Genomic DNA, 23,398 nt, shown 5'->3' with positions numbered 1-23,398 from the left:
TCTTTGGAAATTAATTATCATATTGTTATTACAATTTATTTACATTGTAAGAGGTCTATACAATGCTTTATTTTCTATTTTATTTTTCCTGTCTTTTCTGACTCTAAGTCCACACTATTAGGTGGATTAAAAAGAACTTGATTAAGGACACTTTGATTATTTTCCTCCTTCTCTTCTCTGAAGTCTTTCTGTTTTTGAAACACAATAACAATGACATACAGCTCCTAGGTGGTCCATCATTCTATCCCCTTTCACTCTTCTCCGTAGTCGTTATCATTCAACTTTATTATTCTATAGTGTTATCTAAATCTTAACTCATTCCTAAATTAATTTTAGTTGTTTTAAGCATTCTCTAAAGACATTTTTCACTATATAATATCTGGGGTCTTGTGTTTTCACAAGGTGCAAAATATGAGTGACTATCAAACATCTAGATATCTGTAGAATATTGGTCCACCTGCTCAATAAACTTGTATGTAAATTCAAGGAATACAGGTCAATCAGAACAATCTTGTAAAATGGTGTAGCTTGAGCACTCTAACTAGATTTGAATCTTATTACCATGTTTATTAGTGAAAGAACCGACACATAGAAGAATGTAACAGATTTATCAAAAATAAATTCTTAGTTTTATTGTCAATAGATTTTGAAAAGGATGCCATGACTTAATGAAATAAAAATAGAATGTATTGGCACTACTGCCTCTCTAGTTTTAAAGAATGATCTTAGACTACTACCTCAAACCATATACAATAATTTTTAAATAAAAAATGATTATCAAACTAAATGTGAGTTGTAAAATCTTACAAAACATACATGTAAAAATTCATGACAATGGATCAGTAACAGTTTCCAAAAATTTGACATGGAAAGCCTTAGTGGCTGAAGAAAAGCAAGAATAAACTAATATCAACTGATGACCTTTCTTAATTCTATGAAAGTAGTGAAAACATATCCAACAGATAGAGGGCACATATTTGTTAATGCTACAATGTTAATGTTACAGTGATCCTGAATCTTAAGTACTATTATATCTTCTAATTCTGTATAAATTTTTCCCGAACAGGATATTTCTATAAAGAACATATGTAAATTAATAGTCAATAGGAGGAGCATATGAATTAAGCTCCTCTTTAGTATCTAAGAAAAAAGAAATAGAAAATTCAGTAGTATGACCATAATATAAAAAGATGACACAAAATATAGTAATGCATTTGTGGAGAAATTGATATACTTTGAATAGTAGAATGATTTGTGTAATATTGCAGTCATTTTATTAAGCAATTTTTCAAGTCTTCAAAAGGTCAAAGAGATTTGTATATATTCTAGGTATTACACTTCTATGTATGTATTAAAGAGAAGTAAAAAACTTGTATGGATCGGGAATGTAGTTCATTGACTGTGCACTTGGACAGTATGAGTGAGAACCTGAAATAATTCCTCAAAACAAATTTTGAAAAGACACCCTATAGAAGATGTATGCAGGACAAATTCTTGTAACTCAATTTTATATCTATTTTAATATCTGTTCTAAGATTTATAGCATTTCTATTTGAAGAAATCCAAGTTTGTGAAAATTAGGCTTGGAAAACCTATGAGTGTACAATTCACTTCCAAAGCACTAAAATGTATACAATGAAAGGAGATAATATATTGTATGTGAATTTCATGTCAGCAAAAATATACAACTATAGTTAAAAATTCTTCCTACAAAATGCAAAATACCTAATATTTTTGGTGTTGGCTAAAAATTCTTTGTAAACTGCAGTTTCTAAACAAAGATGTGATTTCTGTTTATTTTGAGTTTTTTGTCTGTTTTTATACTTTATGCAGAGATAACCTAATCAAAAAATGTATGTGATAACTGGAATATCTAGGAATTATATATCACTTATACGTAATTGATAACCTTTTCTGGAAGAAACTTTTAGCAAATGATAGAAAACACAAATCTATGCATCTGCATTTTTTGATAGCCATATGTTACTTGCTCAATCCAATTGCTTTTCTCTACTTTGCTAGAAAAAAGTATTCTCAGGATAAGAGCCAATAACGTGAAAAGAAACAAAACATACAGTCATCTTGATTTATTTGTGACAAAAACAAATGAAATAAAACAATTCCACTTAAGCGACTCCATTATTAGTATCTATGAAGATGATCCTGAATGCTAACATCTATTGAATTTTTGGAATTTTAATTTCTATGAACATATGAAAATTAGAATAAGAAAACAAATATAGTTTTAGAGAAAACCAGCCTTGGAAAAATTTTCTTAATTGTTTTGAAATTACAAAAGAATTAATACCATTAAAATTTACCTTTCCTATGGAAATCATTTATAAATGTTTATCACTTATTATAATTAAAATACCAAGCAAGAGTAATTTTACAGAATAATTACAAATATTTTATTACTATCGTAAAATAGAATAAAAGACACTCCCAATACATTATCATTATCCTTAATTTTAAATCATTACCTAAATATCTTAAACAATCTAAATAGTCATGTCTTTAACATAGACGTAAATATTCTATACTTTTTACCTAACATTTTCCATGGGCATGTATTCATGTTTCTAAGAAATGTTCACAGCAGGTAAAAGATGCTTCTGTGAAATTAATGAGATATATTTTGTTGTTGGTCTAGATGTTGTTTGCAAGGTTATGCATTGTCCCTAAGCCATTTTGTGTTCAAAGCCAGCACTCTACAACTTGAGGTATAGAGCTAATTCCGGGTTTTAGTGGTTAATTGGAGAATCTAACAAGTACTTCTCTGTGTGGGCTAGTTTCAAAAACAATTCTAAGACCTCATTACCCAGAATAGCTCGAATTATAGGTGTGAGTCACTGGCAGTTGGTTTAATGTATTTTTTAATTTTAATTATGTTTCAAGATTTTTGTTTCATTATAATGTATATCGTTCTACACATAAATTTAGATATATGTATATATTTCTGATGACAATTTCTTAATATATGTCTTTCTACACATTATATATATATATATATATATATATATATATACATATATATATATATATATATATATATACAAATACATTTCTGAAGACAGATTCTTTCTAAAACTTCTTATGCTATTTTTTTTACCTTTTTATTTCAAAGATATACAGTATGTTTTTCCAAAAGTTTCCTAGAATAAAATATCTGATATTTCAAAAGAATGTAGCATTTATTACTTTTAAGGGAATTTTAGATATACACATGATATTGTAGTATATTACTTGAAATAATTCTGTTCAAACTCTTAAATATTTGTGTGTAGATGTGAGGAGAGAGGAAGTTAATTCATACTTGTTAGGAAATTGCAATACTTCAAAAATCTATTCTATAATATGTTATAAGCACATAGCCAAGCTACCTGTTATGGTTTAGTTTTTTTTGTTTCTTTGTTCAAAATTTTAATATGGATGCATGCACAGTGATTAACATTAAAATTATTAATCAAAAGGCAAAAGGAAAAATCACAAAATCATAGATACATATCAGAGTTTCAATACTTACCACTTATGATTCCAATAATAATTTTGATGAGGAGAATGATGATCACAGAGTACCCTGATTATGACAATATTGTGATTGAAAAGGAAAAAACTTTACACATTTTTGAAGCTATATTTCCCATATTAAATATATAGTAAAAATAGCGTTGGATTACATACAATAAGAATAACAAGAAGAGAGTTTCAATATCAAGAAATACTATCACATAAATGGGTAGAGACAGTAAAAACTCTAATGTTATTCCTGAAGTCTCTCTAATGTATACATACTTTTCTTGGTGGTATTATTTTCTTATAAATAAAATTATTTATTTCCACATTTTGATGGACTAAGGAATAGTTTTCAGCTTAGTGTGATTAGTTCAAAAACATTATCCTATAGATACTATTCAATAACCAATGTTTCCAATGATACATTAAGGGTATGTTCTTCAATACATCTGAAAAAACATGACACTATTTTTACATAGTACCACTTACATATCTGTAGCTACCTTAAAATGACATATACCTTAGAGCCAGGAGGTAAAATTTATTTTTATTTCTGCAGGAAACAATTTGTGACTTTATACCAACAAACTGAATTTGAGTCTTTCCTTATTCGTAAGGTAAGGTGGAAAATGTAAGGATTCTTCACTTTTCTTTTTTCCTGCTCTAGAAGTCAACCCATATATTCTTCATTATTTCTGGTAGATTACATCCATTTATAGATGAGAAATGTAAGGCCAACAGTCAATGTAGTGAGTAAATAATGATACTAGAATTTGTGTCTTAGTTCTTCACTCTGTGTGCTTACAAAGAGAGTAATTTGGTGATGGAAGGGACCAATATGAAAAGACTATGGGGAAAAAGCATATGGTTTTTTTAGGACTAGGTGACAGTGTTGAGTAAATGAAACAGGCTGGTGTCAGGGGCATAAAAACTAGTATATAGAAATCATTTGATTGGGGGCAGGGAAGGTGGCTCATGGGAGAGCGCTTGCCTTGCATGCATGAGGCCCTGGATTCGATTTCTCAGCACCACATAAGCAGAGAAAAAAGCCGGAAGTGGTGCTGTGGCTGAAGTGGTAGAGTGCTAGTCTTGAGCTGAAGAAATGAGGGACAGCGCCCAGGCCCAGAGGTCAGGCCCCACGAATGCACCCACCCAAAAAATAGAAATCATTTGAGTGACAGAAACAGAAAATCTGGATCATTCATCTTATCTAATGGGACGGAGTAGAAGGGTAAGAAGAAATCTAATGTGCTCCCACACGTTTGGCTGGCAACTCTGTTAGTGCTACTCTTAGTTATAAGGACCACAGGTGGAAATGATGGATTTAGGGGAAAAATCTGATAGTTCTAAAGTTTAGTTGCAAAGATGGGTCTGTTTAGACATCATCAAAATATCCACGACCATGAATATGAAAAAGAATAATAAAATTGGGGGCAATATTGAAAGGAAAAGGAAAAGGAAAGTTCTTACACAGGTGTGAGCAATGTGAGCACCACTGTAGACAAGATTGGAAGAAAGAGATAAATAAGGAAATAAAAAAGTAACAAACACAGATTTACAGAAGTAAAGGAAGGAATTTGCAAGAAGATATTGAAAGAAATATGCTATTTGGTTTTGAAAATTAAAAGGACATAGACAAGTTCAATAAGATCATTGTTTTGGTGAAAGTCATATTGATAAAATTTTGGGATATGAATATGAAGCCATAAAATTCCGGATCCATAAATTCAACAGATCCTGTTGAATTTAAATGTTGGGAAACAATGCTTTTATCCTGAACTTAGAAAAATTATACAGATAAACTGTCATGAACTTTACTCATAGGTATTGTGTGAACATTTTTGAAGACTTTGTTTATTCAGGAGTTTGTAGATTGAACTACAGCACAGACAAGCCTAATTTGTCCTACAGTTCCAATGTGTGGCCCATGTATCCACATCAGTTTGGGATTTTATTGAAATATTTTTAGATATTTTTGGATGTCTTATCAGCCTATTCGATATAAATGTAAGCCAAGTAACACTAAGTATTAGGTTGAACAAGCAGCATTACTGATGTGACTGAAGACTCCTCGAATTGATCCTTCTTTAGAATAGAAAATGCCTCAATATTCATCGACACATCATAACTGACATATACTCCATTTAACTCTAGTTCTTGTTAGGGATATTTCCATGGTGAAATAACCCTGTCAATCATCCTGCCACAAATTCTTATATGTAGGGAATGCTTTTATAAACTTCAAGCTTTTATTGAATTGGAGAGTTCAGACTTTACCCTCACCAGTACGACTGAATGCCTAAAAAGGTAAGACATTTTGCTGTAATGCCTTCCTTTCATTTTCTCATACCCATTGGCAAGTAGGGAAGGATTCACCTACAATGCTGACTTGTACTAACACAACACCTTGGATCTAGTGTTAATTCGGATACTTACTAATTAGCTTTAGATTTTGTGGCTATTTATATTTCTCATGGGAAACCTAATGAGCCCCATGGAAATTGATCTAAGGAGACTTTCAATTCTAATATCAGTTTTTCTCAAAATGTTTTAAATTCTACATTGTCTAATGTGAGCATAGGGTTACACTGTGGAACTTTTCTCCTCAAAGAGTGAATACTACCCTATTGCTTAATATGGACAAAGTACTTTCATACATAGACTGGTCTTGTGCAAACAAGAAATGGTAGTTGAACAATGTTCTTAGAAGTTTGTATAGATGAAATGGAAAGAGAGCAACTATGAACTCAAAAGGAATGTGCAAAAAAGCGAAAGGCACAAAGTAGAATGTGCCAAGGAAATGCTTAAGTATAATTTCAAATTATGTGCTCAGGTGTGAGGGTGTGTTCAAAGTACAGCTTAAGAAAATGTAGTTGGGTATCTTGGGGAAAAACGGCTTTAAACTATTCTGGGATAATTGTACAAATAGAAGCCCCTAACTCTGACTCTAATCAGCCACATCATCATCAACTTAGGGACTATTTTCCAAGTGCAAAGTGAGAAAAAGAGGGCTCATCACAGTTAGTGTTCAGGTTGAAATAATGGAAATAATATAATTTTTCTTATAAGACTTCACTTATTTTGGTGGGTTAAAGTAGGAAAAACCCAAGTAAATTTTTTGCATGTACCTAAATTAAGTGGGACATAGTATATTACTCTCTTTTTAACTGGGAAGTTGTAGATTACATCTTTTTATACTCTAACTTGGGAAAATGATCTGCTGTCATCGTTTTCTTTCCCCTCCCCATCTTTTGCTCTAACAATTACATAATTTTTATTTAAAGAGACATACTTGAGCTTGCATTTCTAAATCCTCCAAAATTATCTGAACTAATTCATACTTCTGGAAGCCTCCTCAATCTTTCTCAAGGAAATATTTTGTCATTACCATTTTAACCCATATGATATTGGATATCTTCCTGTCTAATTCAGTGCAAGATATACATTAGAATCATCCAGATATCTCAACACTTGTACCACCATGAAATCCTATCTTCATAAAAATCATGATTTTTGAATATCTAGGGAGGTGGCATCTGTCAATTTTGAATGACCCTAAATGATACTTACATGCAATCATGTTTTACATCAATATGCCTCTCAGGAGATGAACGAATTGACAAAATGTGATAAATATATCCAATGTGGAATTCTATGCTTACAGTTCATATGGAAATGGAAAAATACTACTAAGTAAAATAAACAAGACACAAAGAAAGAGATTCCATGATTTCCGTAATTTGCAACAAGTAGGAAAAATCTAGGATAGTCCTAGCAGATGAGCAGAATGGCTCAGTAGCTATGTATAAGATGATGATGAACAAAATGAACTCCTACATATGGAAACAAAGGTTTTCTTCGTGGTTGTTGTTTTTAATGTACTCTGTGATTCTTTTTTCTTTTGTGTTTTCCCCTATGGTTTGTCCCCTGCTGTATTTGATTTCAGTATCATGTGTTATTGTATATATATATATATATATATATATATATATATATATATATATATATATATATATATATATATATTTATCTTAATTAGGGAAGGGAAGAGGAACAACGACATGGCGTGACAAAGGACAAAGTATAAACCAATGTAACAGCAATGCTCACAAGACAACAATTTACATTACAACTTGTGAAGGGTATTCGGGTGAAGAGAAACTGTTAGAAAAGTGAGGTAGTATATAAAAAGTTCTACATGTTATGTATTCACCATCTTACAATTACGGCAACCCCTTCTATATATCACCTTGACAATAAAATTAAATTAAAAAATAACTTACATAAAATATAATTTCACTGTATTGGTATAGTAAATACCATTCTATTCCCCATTTCTTTATCAGAGGGTCATCAACTTGAATGTTATCAAACTATACAATATCTTCACAATGTATTTGCCTTTATGTTGAAAAAACCATTACCTCATATTAAAACAGAAAAGTTTAATTCTACGGAAACTCCTAACTTTTAAAACTGAATAATTGTTACGACAACAGAATATATGTATTCTTCAAAATTCAGATGACTACTAACTAATCATTTTCAAATTCTGATCATGCCATGCCAGAGACATTTAAAACAGTATCTGTTAGCATTTTAATTAATTCTGCAATAGATGAAATTTCCAATGTGATGTTACATATCTAAAAATGAATAGAAAAAATAACCACATTCTGGTTGAAGATAAAACTATGACCTATCTATAATAATTAATTCCTGAAGAGTAAATGTTTGTTCACAGAATAAGCTATTATTTCTATGACAATCAATCCCAAGTTTTTATCCTAGCCCAACAGTTGCAACTTATGTAAGGTGCACCTTAAAATTGCCTAAATTCACATCATGACTAGCTTATCACTATTGTGAAAAAAATTCTACACTTCTGCTGTGATGCCCTCCCAATTGTGCAAAGAACACTACACTAAAGTTTTCTGCATCATTTTCCCTCCAGTGGTATTTTTGAGATCAGAACACTTGCAAATAGTATTTATATTATTATTATATATTAATTTTATTATGTATTATTTTTATCTATCATAGATATTCAGGAGATCAGAATATCTGAATATTAAGATCTGAAGATTATGGATCAAACCCACCCAGGTAGCAAGGTTCCTTATATTCTTATTTCCAATAAACTCATAAGGAATAGCCAGACACAAGTGGCACTGAGGTTCAATTGGTAGAGCAGTAGCCATGAGCAAAAACAGGCTCAGGGACAGTGCCCAGACCTAGATGTCAAGCCCTAGCATAAACTAAACAACAAAAACAAAATATAAACAAGCATTAAACCTAGCTTTTTTTCCTCATTGTATGAGTAATTAAGAGGTACGTAAGGAAATTTCTTCCTGTGTTATGTATAGGTAGAAGAAAAAAGATGTCATACAATTACTCTCTTCATACAATGTTACACCAAAGCCTCAAAAAATTGATCTTTTTCTAAATTTATATATTAATAGCATCCCTTTGTTGGCAACTTTGTCTAGATTATTCAGATTATCATGTTATACATGAACTGTTGGAATTATGTATTAACTAATTTCTAATTATACCTCACTTGAAAGAATATTCTAGGCAATTAGAATGCAAGAATCATTTGTGAATTTCTAAATTAAATCTTCTACTTGAAAACATTTTGTAGTATCCTAGAGAATATGAAATTACAAATGAAAAGCATTTATTTCAAATCTAAATTCTAATTTAGGCAGGTCTCCAAAGTCCTACATTAGATGAACTTTGCTATTTCTCCAGGCTTAAGCTTTTGTAATCCTTCATCATTTCATTAGAATCCAACAGAATGGTGCTTACTTTTTCAAATTTTCGATTGGGAATCATGAGCTATTTTGTATCTAGCAATGTTCTGTAATGAAGAGAGCATGTAAAACAGAAGTGAGGATGATATATGAGTTGCATTTCACTAGGAAACTTGACTTATCAAAACATAGTGAAAAAATTAGCCCAAACCTCCAACTGGGTATTCCTTTCTTGTTGTTTGGCTTGTTTTATTGAGACAAATTATACTACCTTGTCCAGGGAAGGTATCGCTATGTAATTCCACTCTCTAATCTCCTATCTTAGTCTGAGTGCTAGAATTCCAGGCTTGTATCACATTGCCCTGCCATTGTTTGTTGGTTTATTTAATCTAGAAACAGGCTATCAATTCTGAACTTCTCCAATGATCTTATCTACTAGACTGACTGCTTTGACTGTTTATGTACAATTTTCAAAGATGTTCTAACATTTGACACAGGATATGAACATTTTCAGATGCACCTGCAGGGTTCTCTGATTCATTCTTCCATGGATCTGATCACTTTAATAATGATTTCTTGACTTTCTTAATATCTCTGGTCCCTACCTTTGTAATGTTCTCAAGCTTTTTTGGGAAAGTTCACTTGAGGACTTTCTAATATTAAAAATTATCACTTTTTGTAGTATTAGGACATATTTTCTATTATTTTCTAACTTTTTCTACACATTCTGAGTGTTGTTTCATATGTGTGTGTACATATATAAATGCCTTTGTGTATGTGCATGCTTGCATGTATGTATGTCAAAACCTCAAGCTCTTATTCAGCAGTCTTGCTCATACCTAGTATTCCATCACTTCAGCCATTCTTACAATGCAGGTTTAGGCTGTTTAATTATAGAAATTGTCACAAATACTATTTTTTCCCAGGCTGGATGCAAACTGAATTTCCCAGAATCCTTTACATTCTTAGGTTTTATCTTTCCAGGAGTATCAACTTTTAAACTTGAAACAGTTTTGTGAGTGTAAAGTCTAACTTGTAGCCTGAATTTTTAACTTAAGAATTCATATAAAGATAGATGAACATACACATTGCATATATTGAGTGTACACTAGTAGAAATGTGATCTTAAACCGGGTGACAGTGGCTCACACCTATAATCCTAGCTACTTAGGAGGCTGAGATCTGAGGATTGCAGTTGAAATCCAGCACAAGTAGGAAAGTTTATGAAGCACTTATCTCTAATTAACAACCAGAAAACTGGAAGTGACCCTGTGGATCAAGTGGTAGACTGCTAGCCTTAAGCTGAAGAGTAGAGGAAGAGTGCCTAGGCCCAGACTTCAAGCCCCACAAATACCAAAGAAAAAAGAAAAGTAAAGTAAAGAAATAAAAATATATGTGAACTTAGCCACCAGTTCATTGCTAGTATAATTCCTACTCTCTCAACATGACATTTTTCCAGTTAAGTCCATGCTCTTATATCTGACTTGCTTTGAAAGGAGAATTATTTTTCCATTCTACTTTTTACAAATTTGCATTATTAGTTGCCATGATTTAGAGCTAGTAGAAGAAACAGAGTGGCCTCATCCTTCATGTTCCACTTAGTAGTAATGCTTTCTCTATATCACTCCCATAGATCTACATACTGGTCTTGGCTTTATTGTTTCAAATTTGTCTTATTTGCAGTCTTCTAACTGTATTGAGCAACCATATTAAACACAGAATTTCTTTTTCTCCTATTATTCATATTGTTTCTCCTACTGTTAACTTATGTACAATTATGAAATTATGCATAACACACACAAATATTTCTGAGAACCTTCTCACTTAAAATTGGTCTTAATTTATAGAGCACTTAGGAAATTTGAACTTAATGTACTCCAGGATAATGGTTTTTTTCATGATTTTTATTGGAAAAATGTTGTACAGAGGGGTTAGATTTATATAACTAAGTTAATTAGTACATAATCTATCAAGCATTGTTACCTCTTCTTTTGTTTTTCCCCTGCTTTCCCTTTCCTCCTTGCCGCCCCAAATTCCCTCTCCTCTCCCCAAGTTGTAAAGTTCATTTTCTACATAGAGTCTTGTAGAATTCACTGTTATAATGGGTTATACTGTATCATTGTTTCAGCATTTTGTTATTTCCCTTCCCCTCCTCACATTAGAAAAAGGTATATGCAAGGTGCAGATCACCGACATCAAATACAGTGAAAACAGGGGTTATACCGTGGAGGTAGAAAATAGAAGAGAAACAAAAAAATCACATAGTACCTGTGAGGTAACAATAAAGATAAATCATGTTGTGTCCTATCTTGGAGTCCATTTCATTTAACATCATTTTATATGGCCATATGTACATGTATAATGTTTTATAAGCGATTTAAATTCCGTATTTTCTCATGACACAGTTGTTTCTGAAACACATGTTACCTCATGTACAAAGATGTTCTTGTGCTATTTCAATGAAGCCACAAAACGTTCATTTTATCTGGAGCAGCACCATAGATAGTTACTTGAAGTAATTGGAAGGAACTGTTACTGGAAGTGGAAACTGATTCCAAGAGATGAATTGAACATAGAGAAATGACAAGTTCAACTTATTTGTACTCTCGTTTTACTGTAAAAGAAAAAAAATTTCAAAGCTTGAAGGAAACTCTGTCCCTGACTTTTTCGAGTGTGTTCTTTACTCACATAAAACTTGTCTGTAAATTTCTAGTTGAGTGTGTTCTTTACTCACATAAATCTTGTCTGTAAATTTCTAGTTGAGAGTATTACAAAAGGAAACAATATGCCATTTGAAGGCCAACAAAGATAAAAGGAAATAACGTTGTTTTAAAAGTGTTCTACTGCAAAGAAACAAAGACATGTAGGTTTAAAGGTACCTTATGCCTTGATATTTCAATCCTGACATGATTGTCTTCTTGCGGGAGCCAGTTATCCATTCCTTTAATCTGGTCCTGAGTTCACCATAGCAATAAGGATTCCAAAAAGCAAGATCCAGTGAGTATGATCAGCAAAAGGAGCCTCTTTTCAAACCAGTGCTTTAAGGATGGTCCCAAAGAAATATGTGGGGTTTTTTTTGCTTGCTTGTGTGTTTAGTTTGTGCTGGTTCTGGGGCTTGACCTCAGAGTCTGGACCCTGTCCCTGAACAGTTGTCTTTCCTGCCCTCCTGCCACCATAGCTAGTACTCTACTGCTTGAGCCAAAACTTCACTTCTGGCTTTTTTGGTGTTTGATTACAGATAAGAGTTTGAGGGCTGGGAAGGTGGCTCAGTGGTAGAGCGCTTGCTTTGCATGTCTGAGGCCCTGAGTTCGATTCCTCAGCACCACATAAGCAAAAAAAAAAAAAACCCGGAAGTGTCGCTGTGACTCAGGTGGTAGAGAACTAGCCTTGAGCTGAAGAGCTGAAGGATAGTGCCCAGGCCCAGAGTTCAGACTCCACGACCGGACCTCCCCCCCAAAAAAAAGAGTTTGACAGACTCTCCTGCCTGTTGGCTTGAGATTGTAATAAATCCAAGTGACATCAACTGTATGGACTTCTTTTTTGAACCAAGACATGTTAGATGAAGTTTATTATAAAGCTAGTATTTGACAATTTTTTAAAAGAAGAGAATATGTTCAACAAAGAAACCATAACAACTCAGCAAAAGTAGGTGCACTGAATTATTTTGGAATTATGTTCTCTGCCTGGGAAGATTACTCCTGACTTTGTCGTTCCTTTTGAGAAACTTTTTCTGTTGGTCGTGGGGCTTGAACTCTGATCCTGGGCGCTGTCCCTCAGCCCTTCAAGTTGAGTGCTCTACCACTTTAGCTACAGCATCACTTCTGAATTTCTTGTGGTAATTGAAGATAAGATTCTCATGGATTTTCCTGACAAGGCTGGCTTTGAACCACAATCCTCTGGTTTCAACCTCCTGAGTAGCTAGTATTACAAGTGTGAGTCACCGGCACCCAGCTCATATTTGCATTTATGTGCACATAATGACAGTATTTTGACAAAGAATGGAAATTTGAATCAAATGGTGTGACATTGCAGCTTTTCAACAAAATGGAGCTAGCAATAAATATGTCCTCCTTTTCCATGTTCTTACATTAATGACTCATGAGCTATGGTACTCTTACATTAGCATCCTCTGTTGTCTGGTATGTGGAATTAGTATCAGAAATTGTTCAAAGAGAAATAGAGAAAGACAGATTTGTAGAAAGCAAAGGAGATCAGGTATGAAAGAGCAGTATAGAAGGATATACAACTTATCCCCCAGAGATTACGAACTAGCCTAAGTTATTAGAATGCTAAAGGCAATGAGGAATAAGCCTAGTTGATAATTGTTCTTCAATAACCAAAAATGGTTCTTTAGAACAGTTTATGGTATAATTTAGTTATTATTATTTATTCCTTCCATCTGGAGTTATTCCTTCTGTCAAAACTATTAATTAACCTCTCTCTTTTTGGTGCCATAATTTAGCAAAAAGATTTCAAAATCTCACTTATACTACCCTTCTGATTGTGATTAGCAATGGCCACTCAAGAGCCTGGAATCTGAATTTCCAGAATTAATCTTCATTCATATCTAAGCACATTCCTGGTATTAATTGCCCTGACATATTAACTAAACGTTTTTTTTTGTTCAACACAGTATTCTAATATAGGTAAAGTGCATGAATTAATGACTATTGATAGGTATGAGTTGGAAGGAGCAATTATATATTCCAAGTATGGGTTGTTTATTTTGCATTTCCTAGCTAAATGACTCTTTTGCCAGTCCTGGGGCTTGAACTCAGGGCCAGGGAACTGTTCCTGAGCTTCTTTTTTTTTTTTTTTTTTTTTTTTTGATCAAGGCTAGTACTCTACCACTTGAGGAAAAACACAACTTCCAGTGTTTCTTTTTCTGTTTATGTCATACTGAGTAATTGAACCCAGGGTTTCATGCATGCTAAGCAATAACTGTTCCATGGAAACACATTCCCAGAGCCCTAAATGACTTTTTTTATATTAATAAGTTTTTGGTGTGTGAAAATACAGTACAGAGGGGTTATAATTACATGAGCAAGGTAATGAGTACATTTCTTTTCAAGCATTTTTGCTTGCTCCTTTGTTTCCCCTTACCATCCCTGCCCACCGATCCCCCCCATCCACCGGCAAAGTTGTAAAGTTCTTTATTTGACATAATGTCTTGTTGCAATGGGAAATTCTTAAGATGGCATTACTTTTTCATTCCGTTAATATGTATTACAATTTAGGTCAGGTGGTAGAAAAGGGAGTGGAAAACAATACTAAGTCCATTAAGGCTGACATTCGTATCACATCACTAAGGAAGTAGTGTTAAGACCTACAGGACTCTTAGGTCTGTTGTATGTGACATTATTATGTAAAATACTATTAACTGTCATCCCGACATCCATAATATTCTGATTCCACTTTCCAGGTCAAGAACCAAATACCTACGCCTTTTTATTGATTGGGTGTGTTTCTTAGGAAGGAAGGAGGAGGATGTAGTAGGTGATGGTGGAAAAATAGGTATATTGGCTCCCTGTCCACATTTTTTGCATTTTTAAAAAGTGCTACTGATGAACTCCCACTTACATCTAATTGACTTGCTGTTTGCACAAGATGCAGATAAATGCAGACATTTATTCTGGTGGATAGTCACATATAATAACAAAATCCATTTCTGGAAAAATAAGATACTAGGTAAGACATTATAAATTATTGTCTATAAAATGGTTTCTTTTCTTGGAGAACAAAAGGTAGTATTGAAATGATTACTCCAACTTTCTTTGAGATTTTATGTTGTCTCAGTATCAAAATGTTCTCTAATTTCTGTAACATCCAAACATAAAAGACATGATTTGAAGGTCTCGGTAGTTTTAGAAAATAAGGAACGTAATAGCATCCTTCCTGCAGAGTCATGTGATGGCAAGTATAATTGATTGTATTATGGTTCTCTTTTTTTCCTCTTTATCTCAATTGTTGCATATCTTGGCATACTACTCGATGTTCTGAATCAGCTTCCTCTAGTGATATTTACCTCTACTCTGCAGTGTCAAGATGGGTCATGTGACTTACTTCATCTTACAAAAGTTTTCCAGAAGTGGTGAAAGGTTATTTCTGGGGAAGATTTCTATATCATTATCTGTGTCTTTTTACCACTTAGCTATAAAAATAGCATATTTCCAGAGAGAGTCTTCTTTCAACTTATATCTTGAAAGAGTATAGCATGTGAAATTGAGGTAAAACTCAAATACAGCCTCATACATATAAAACATGCATAACTAAGCTAATATTAGAATATGATATTAAGATTCTAGTTTCTTACCATGCTTTTATACCTTTATGATAGTTGATTATAGCACACCACAATTTAACAAATCCTAAACAAGAACTAAACAAATTGATAACATTTCCTATTGGAAGATAGTACATTTTTTTTTATAAATAAACATTCTCCATGTGATCAATTGTGGGATTATCTATTTATTTTTTTATTTTTTATTGTGAAAATACTGTACAGAGGGATTACAATTACATGGGCAAGATAAGGAGTACATTTCTTATCAAGCATTGTAGCTTACTCCTTTGTTTCCCCTTCCCATCCCTTCCCAGCCTCCCCCCACCCCCACCAAAGTTGTAAAGTTCGTTTTCAACATGACAACTTGTACTTCTCATTGTTGCAACGGGTCCACCTTTATCCTTATTTAAACGACTTGTTTTTCCCATTCACCTCCACAAATTATACTGACATCAAATACAGTGAAAGCAGGAGTTATACTGTGGGGGGAGGGACATACAAAGCAACAAAGAAATAATCTTATAAATGGGTTAGAAACAAATGCATGAAAGAAAAAAACATTTAAATACATATCTTAGGGTTCATTTTCCTAACATCACCTTATCTAACCTTTTCTGCTTGACTCATACATATACTAGATATTGCAAATAAGGGAAACCATGGGACCTATGTTTCTTTGGGCTTGGCTTACTTCACTTAATATAATTTTTTGCAAGTCTTTCCATTTCCTAACAAATGAGGCAATGTCATTCTTTCTGATGTAGGCATAGAATTCCATTTTGTATATATTCCACATTTTCTTGATCCATTCATCTACTGAGGGGCATCTGGGAAGATACTGGGAAGCACAACTATGTTTATTCCAGCATTATTTACCATAGGGATTATCTATTTCTATAGATTTGTTTAATCACTCTAGACCACTGTATCTAATATCCACAATCATTATCCAGACCTTGTGATTGAGAGGAGGAAGAAAAAAATCTAGATTTCTCCTTCTCTTTTCCTCTTCTCCTTTTTCTAGTGTGGATTCTCATCTTTTCTCCAAATTCTCCTATTAATAAAGAAAGAATGACATATTGTGGATATGAAACAAAAGGCTTCAAAGCCAGAATTTTATTCTTTCAGAAATAGATGAAGTAAATCAGAGTGGCTCAAGGAAGAATAAAAACATGATTTTTTTCCCTTTCTGGATTTCACCATAGACTTTGAACATGACTCTAAATATCTAGTTCACCATTTGCCTTGGCTAGCTTTTTAAAAATATAGTATTAAAAATAAATGATAATTTTTAAAAAATTAAAAATAATTTTAAAATAAATAGTAATTTGTTGTTTGCTTTTGGGAGGCATGAAATAAGAATTCATTAACATGGTGTGAGTTGAGAGGCTAAATTTTATCAGAATGTAAACATAATGAAAAATAGATGATTTTAAGATAAATAGCTTGTAGATACATTTTTACTTGGACATACCCACAGAGACATATTTTTTCTTCTTTTCCTCTTCACGCTGATTCAACTTCAATAACCAGTTCATGTAATTCAAATGGCTGTGTTTCTTTCAGAAATAGAATAGACCCAAAAAAGTTAGAAAAAGAGAACCAGTAATTGGTAATACATTCTTTAAAAATAGCAGTCAAATAAATATTAACCATAATTGCAAAATAATAACAATGAAATGCTCTTGAAAAGATAACATTGTAAGCGGAATATACAAAAAGTGATAGTGCCACAACTACTTCAGGTGCTGCTCTCTGACATTTAGGATTTCTAGTACGTGACAATGTTTTAATGAGGATTAATTGCTTTCAGGCACTAATTTTTTAAAGTTATATTTCATAGAAGAAATATGTTGTTCAAAATTAATGAAAGGATAACAATTCAAAATAGAAAGAATGCTAAATACTCGTTTTACATAGCAAAATACCTTTCCATAATATCTGTCTTCCCCAAATAACTAATACCTCAAATGTACATTAACATTATATGTATATGTTTGTAAAATAATCACCTTTCATAACACAAGGAACACAAATATGAAGAATTATCAGATGGGGGAAATATTTTCAAATGGGTATTTTAAAGTCCCAGGTGTAGTTCGAAAGGACATGATGAGGTTAGAACCATCAGAGACATGTAAAGATGCTACATGAGAAAATAAAGAAAAAAACAACAACCCCGATTCTGAATGTCTGGAAAGCAGAACAGCAAGTAAATACTTTTTCCACTAGAATCATTTGAAAAATATTTTAGCTCTGTAGGTGGCTCGATTTTAATCTAGTGAGACTTCTTTTAAATTTCTGTCCTTTAGAACTGCAAAATGATAAATACGGATTATTCAAGCCAACTAACGTGTAGAAATATTTTACAGCAGATTAAGATTGGTAAACTAATTCAACTACAGCTTTTTCCTGATGCAACGACAGGGACACCACAAATCCTAGTTTTTGAGAATAAGAAAATGTTGAATAAGAATAAGAATGAGAATAAGAAAATAGACCAGACCAGAATAGGACATCCCACCGTAACATTATAATACACAGGATCAGCTCAGACCAAGGAAAAGATCCTTAAAGCTGTCAAGGAGAAAAGATTAATCACCTATAAAGGGAAACAAATTAGAATCACCTCAGAGTTCTCAGCAGAGACAATCTTAGCAAGAAGAGCCTGGAATGATGTATGCCATGCCCTAAAAACAAACAACTATCAACCAAGAATACTGTACCCAGCTAAACTCTCCTTCATAACTGAAGGCCAAATAAAAACCTTCCATGGTAAAGAAAAATTGAAACAATACATCTCCACCAAACCAGCCCTACAAAAGATTCTTAAAGATGTCCTACAAATAGAAAACCAACAAGACCACAACAAAGGCCAAGAAACTGCACCCAAACTGAGAATCCAAGAACCATAGGAAGAACCCAGTTTTTGCAGCCCCCCCAGAAGGTGGATAGCATGGCAGGAACTCCCAAATACCTCTAAGTGCTATCTCTTAACGTTAACGGACTGAACTCTCCAATTAAGCTACATAGACTGTCTAGTTGGATTAAAAAACAAGACTCTTCTATCTGCTGCCTGCAGGAGTCACATCTTGCCCGTAAAAACAAACACATTTTCAAGGTTAAAGGCTGGAACAAAATCTACCAAGCAAACGGCCCCCATAAACAGGTGGGAATTGCATTCCTAATAACAGATAAAATAGACATCAAATTAAAATTCGTGAGAAGATATAAAGAAGGTCGCTATATACTAATTAAAGGATCTCTCTTCAGGAGGATATTACAATTCTAAATATCTATTCACCAAACAATGGAGCACCCAAATTTATCAAAGAAACACTACTTTCCCTTAAATCCCACATAGATCCAAGGGCATTAATTATTGGAGATTTTAACACACCACTCTCCCCACTACATAGATCAACACGGCAAAAACTCAACAGAGAAAACGCAGATCAAAACAGCTGCATAGATCAACTAGACTTAACAGACATTTACCGAACATTTCACTCAGCAGCATCAGAATACACGTTTTTCTCAGCAGCACATGGAACATTTTCTAAAATAGACCACATTTTAGGCCACAAAGCAAACTTATCTAAATTCAGAAACATTGAAGTTATACCTTGCATTCTCTCTGACCATAAGGGAATAAGATTAGAACTCAACACCAAAAGCCACCAAAGAAAGTCCGGCACCACATGGAGGCTGAACAACACACTGCTGAATCATGAGTGGGACATGGAAGAGATTAGAAAGGAAATTCAAATGTTCATGCTATTCAAGAAAAATGAACACACAAATTAACAGCTCCTCTGGGACACAGCAAAAGCAGTATTCAGAGGCAAGTTTATCGCTCTGAGCTCCTACATCAACAAATTGGAGAGATCTGAAACTAACAATTTAATGACACATCCAAACCTCCTTGAAAAAGAGCAGCAAGATAAACCCCAATCCAGTAGACAGAAAGAAATAATCAAAATTAAATCAGAATTAAATGAATTGGAATCCAAAAAAACTATACAAAAAAATCAGCAAAACAAAGACTTGGTTCTTCAAAAAAATTAACAAAATTGACAGACCCTTAGCAAATCTTATCAGAAAAAGAAGAGAACACACCCAAGTTAATAAACTCAGAGATGAGAATGGAAACATCACCACGGAAACAACCAAGATTCAGAACATTATAAGGGAATACTTCTCAAAACTTTATGCTAATAAGTTCAACAACTTGACAGAAATGGACGTTTTCCTAGCAAATATTGACATGCCAAAACTAAACCAAGATGAGTTAAACTATCTTAACAGGCACATATCAAGCACTGAAATAGAAACAGCAATAAGAGACCACCCAGCTAAGAAAAGTCCAGGACCAGATGGTTTTACAGCGGAATTTTACAAGGCCTTCAAAGAAGAGCTCACACAAATACTCCTCCAACTCTTCAATGAAATTGACAGCGAAAGCTCACTACCAAACACATTCTATGAAGCCATCATAACCCTCATCCCAAAACCAGGCAGGGACTCATCAAAGAAAGAGAAATATAGACCCATTTCTTTGATGAATATTGATGCAAAACTTCTCAACCAAATTTTGGCCAATAGACTTCAACAATTCATCCAAAAAATCATACATCCACGATCAAACAAGATTCATTTCAGGGATGCAAACTGGTTCAATATACGCAAATCAATTAATATTATTCATCACATCAACAGGAGCAAGAATAAGAACCACATGGTTATCTCAATAGATGCAGAAAAAGCATTCGACAAGATCCAACACCCCTTCATGATGAAGGTTTTGGAAAAATTAGGAATTCATGGAAGATTCCTCAATACAATTAAGGCCATATATGACAAACCTACAGCCAGCATTATACTCAGTTGTGAAAAACTATAGCCATTTCCTCATAACTCAGGAAGAAGACAAGGATGCCCACTCTCTCCAATCGTCTTCAATCTAGTATTAGAATGCCTAGCTACAGCAATAAGTCAAGATGCAGACATAAAGGGGATCCAAATAGGGAAAGAAGAAATAAAACTCTGCCTCTTTGCAGATGACATGATCTTGTATTTAAAGAATCCCATAGACTCCACTCCCAAGGCTATCTACAAATTCAACGCAATACCTATCAAAATTCCAACCTCATTCTTCAAGGAAATAGAAGAGGCAATCCAAAAATTCATATGGAACAATAAAAGACCCCGAGTAGCAAAAACGCTCCTCAACGGAAAGAACACTGCTGGAGGAATATCAATACCATATTTCAAACTCTACTATAAATCCACAGTAATCAAATCAGCTTGGTATTAGCGTAAGAACGACCTCAGGACCAGTGGAATAGAATTGAAAACCCAGAAATGAACCTACAGACCTATAGCCATCTAGTCTTCGATAAGGGAGCTAATACCATAGAATGGAAGAAAGACAGACTCTTCAGTAAATGGTGATGGCAAAATTGGTTAACTACATGTAGAAAACTAAAGCTAGATACTTATATATCACCCTGCCACAGAATCAACTCCAAATGGATCAAAGACATTGAAGTCAAAGCAGACACTCTGAAAACACTACAGGATGGAATAGGAGAAACCCTAGGTCTCCTTGGCTCAGGCCGAAATTTTTTGAATAGAGACGCAGAAACACAACAAATCAAAGAAAGGTTGGACAAATGGGATTGCATAAAGTTGCAGAGCTTTTGCAGGGCAAATGACATAGCTAGCAAGATCAATAGAAAGCCCACCGATTTGGAGAAGGTCTTTACTAGCCAAACAACGGACAAGGGTCTCATATCTAAAATATACTTGGACCTCAAAAATTAAAACCCCCAACCACAAATCCTCAAAAAAACAACTGCCCAATAAATAAGTGGGCGAAAGACTTAAAGAGAAACTTCTCTGAAGAAGAAAGAAGGATGGCCAATAGACACATGAAGAAATGTTCAACATCCCTAGCCATAAAAGAAATGCAAATCAAAACAACATTGAGAAATCACCTCACCCCAGGTAGAACAGCAAAAATCAAGAACTCTAACAACAACAGATGCTAGAGGGGATGTGGACAGAAAGGAACCTTACTTCATTGTTGGTGGGAATGTAAACTTGTTCAACAACTTTGGAAACCAGTATGGAGGTTCCTCAAAAGACTTCACATAGATCTCCCCTATGACCCAGCAATATCACTTTTGGGCATTTACCCAAATGTTTACAAACAAGACCACACTAAAGCTACCAGCACAACAATGTTTATTTCAGCATTATTTACCATAGCTAAGATATGGAACCAACCCATATGTCCCTCAGCAGATGATTGGATCAAGAAAATGTGGTATATATACACAATGGAATTCTATGCCTCCATCAGAAAGAATGAAATTGCCCCATTTGTTCGGAAATGGAAAAACTTGGAAAAAATTATATTAAGTGAAGTAAGCCAGGCCCAAAGAAACATAGGTCCCATGGTTTCCCTTATTTGCAATATCTTGTATATGTATGAGTCAAGCGGAAAAGTTCAGATAATGTGAGGTCAGGAAAATGGACCCTTAGATATGTATTTTAATGTTTTTTCTTTCATGCATGTGTTTCTATCGCATTTATTAGATTATCTCTTTGTTGCTTTATGTCCCTCCCCCACAGTATAACCCATGCTTTCACTATATTTGATGTCAGTATAACTTGTGGAGGAGATGGGGAAAAACCAGTTGTTTAAGGATACAGGTGGACCTGTTGCAACAATGAGAAGTACAAGTTTTCATGTCCAAAACGAGCTTTACAACGTCGGTGCAGGGGGGGGGGGCGTAGGGGGGATGGAGAAGGATTGGGATTGGGGGGGTGGGGGGGGGGCTGGGAAGGGATGTGAAGGGTAAACCAAAGGAGGAGGGTGCAATGCTTGGTAAGAAATGTATGCATTATCCTGCCCATGTAATTGTATCCCCTCTGTACAGTATGTTCACAAGGAAAATAAAATTAAATTTATAAAAAAGAAATATTTTAAAGCAGATTAAGTTTGGTAAACTAATTCAACTACAGCTTTTTCTTGATGCAACTACAGGGACACCACAATTCCTAGTTTTTGAGAATAAGAAAATGTTGCCACTGGCTTTGCATACTACTTACAGGCCTTAATTAAAGAAGTCTTGAAATTCTAAATAATATTTAAATAAGAGGTGTCCTATCTTTATTTTCACATTTGGGGATCGCTAAATGCAAAAATTATTTTGATGGCTAGGGTAAGAATATGGAAATGAAATCTGTCTCCTAATATTATAAAGATAATTTATGTCATTTTGAGTTACAGTTTCTAAAGTAATAAAAAATAAGGTAAGACAGATACAAAAACTCAATTTTCTATCCTTCCTAACTTTTCAACAGCAATTAGAGAATCCAGTAAATGTCCAGCCATCCCAGGATGTTATAGGATGTTATAGGATCACTAGATGGTGAAAAAGAAGATAATAAAAATGGTTCCCCTGGAACAATTGGAAACAAAATCTACAGCTACAGATTGTGATATAGCTAGAAAATAGTTTCCACTATTCTAAGTCTTTGATATTTTTTGTTTGTTTACACAGCGTCTTTCCACTCTTAGGAAATGACCCTTTATTAATACTCAAGTGTTTGCAGCTTATAACCCAGAAACATCAATGCTTCTAAATGTAAAAAGAATGATATTAAGAGTAAACAAGGTTACTTCCATAGCTATAGCTGATAAATAAAAATGATATTGGGGAATAGTCCAATAATCTTGAACTTTTTCATAACTTTACTCTTCTCCAACACGAGAAGTGCTAGTCAAAATATGATAAAATTAATAGAGGAATTTTATATTTTTATTGTT

The sequence above is a fragment of the Dipodomys merriami genome, unplaced genomic scaffold, assembly GCF_024711535.1.
Source record: "Dipodomys merriami isolate MVZ:Mamm:240054 unplaced genomic scaffold, mDipMer1.0.p SCAF_256, whole genome shotgun sequence".
Lineage (NCBI taxonomy): Eukaryota > Metazoa > Chordata > Mammalia > Rodentia > Heteromyidae > Dipodomys > Dipodomys merriami.
This window is presented reverse-complemented; position numbering follows the sequence as displayed.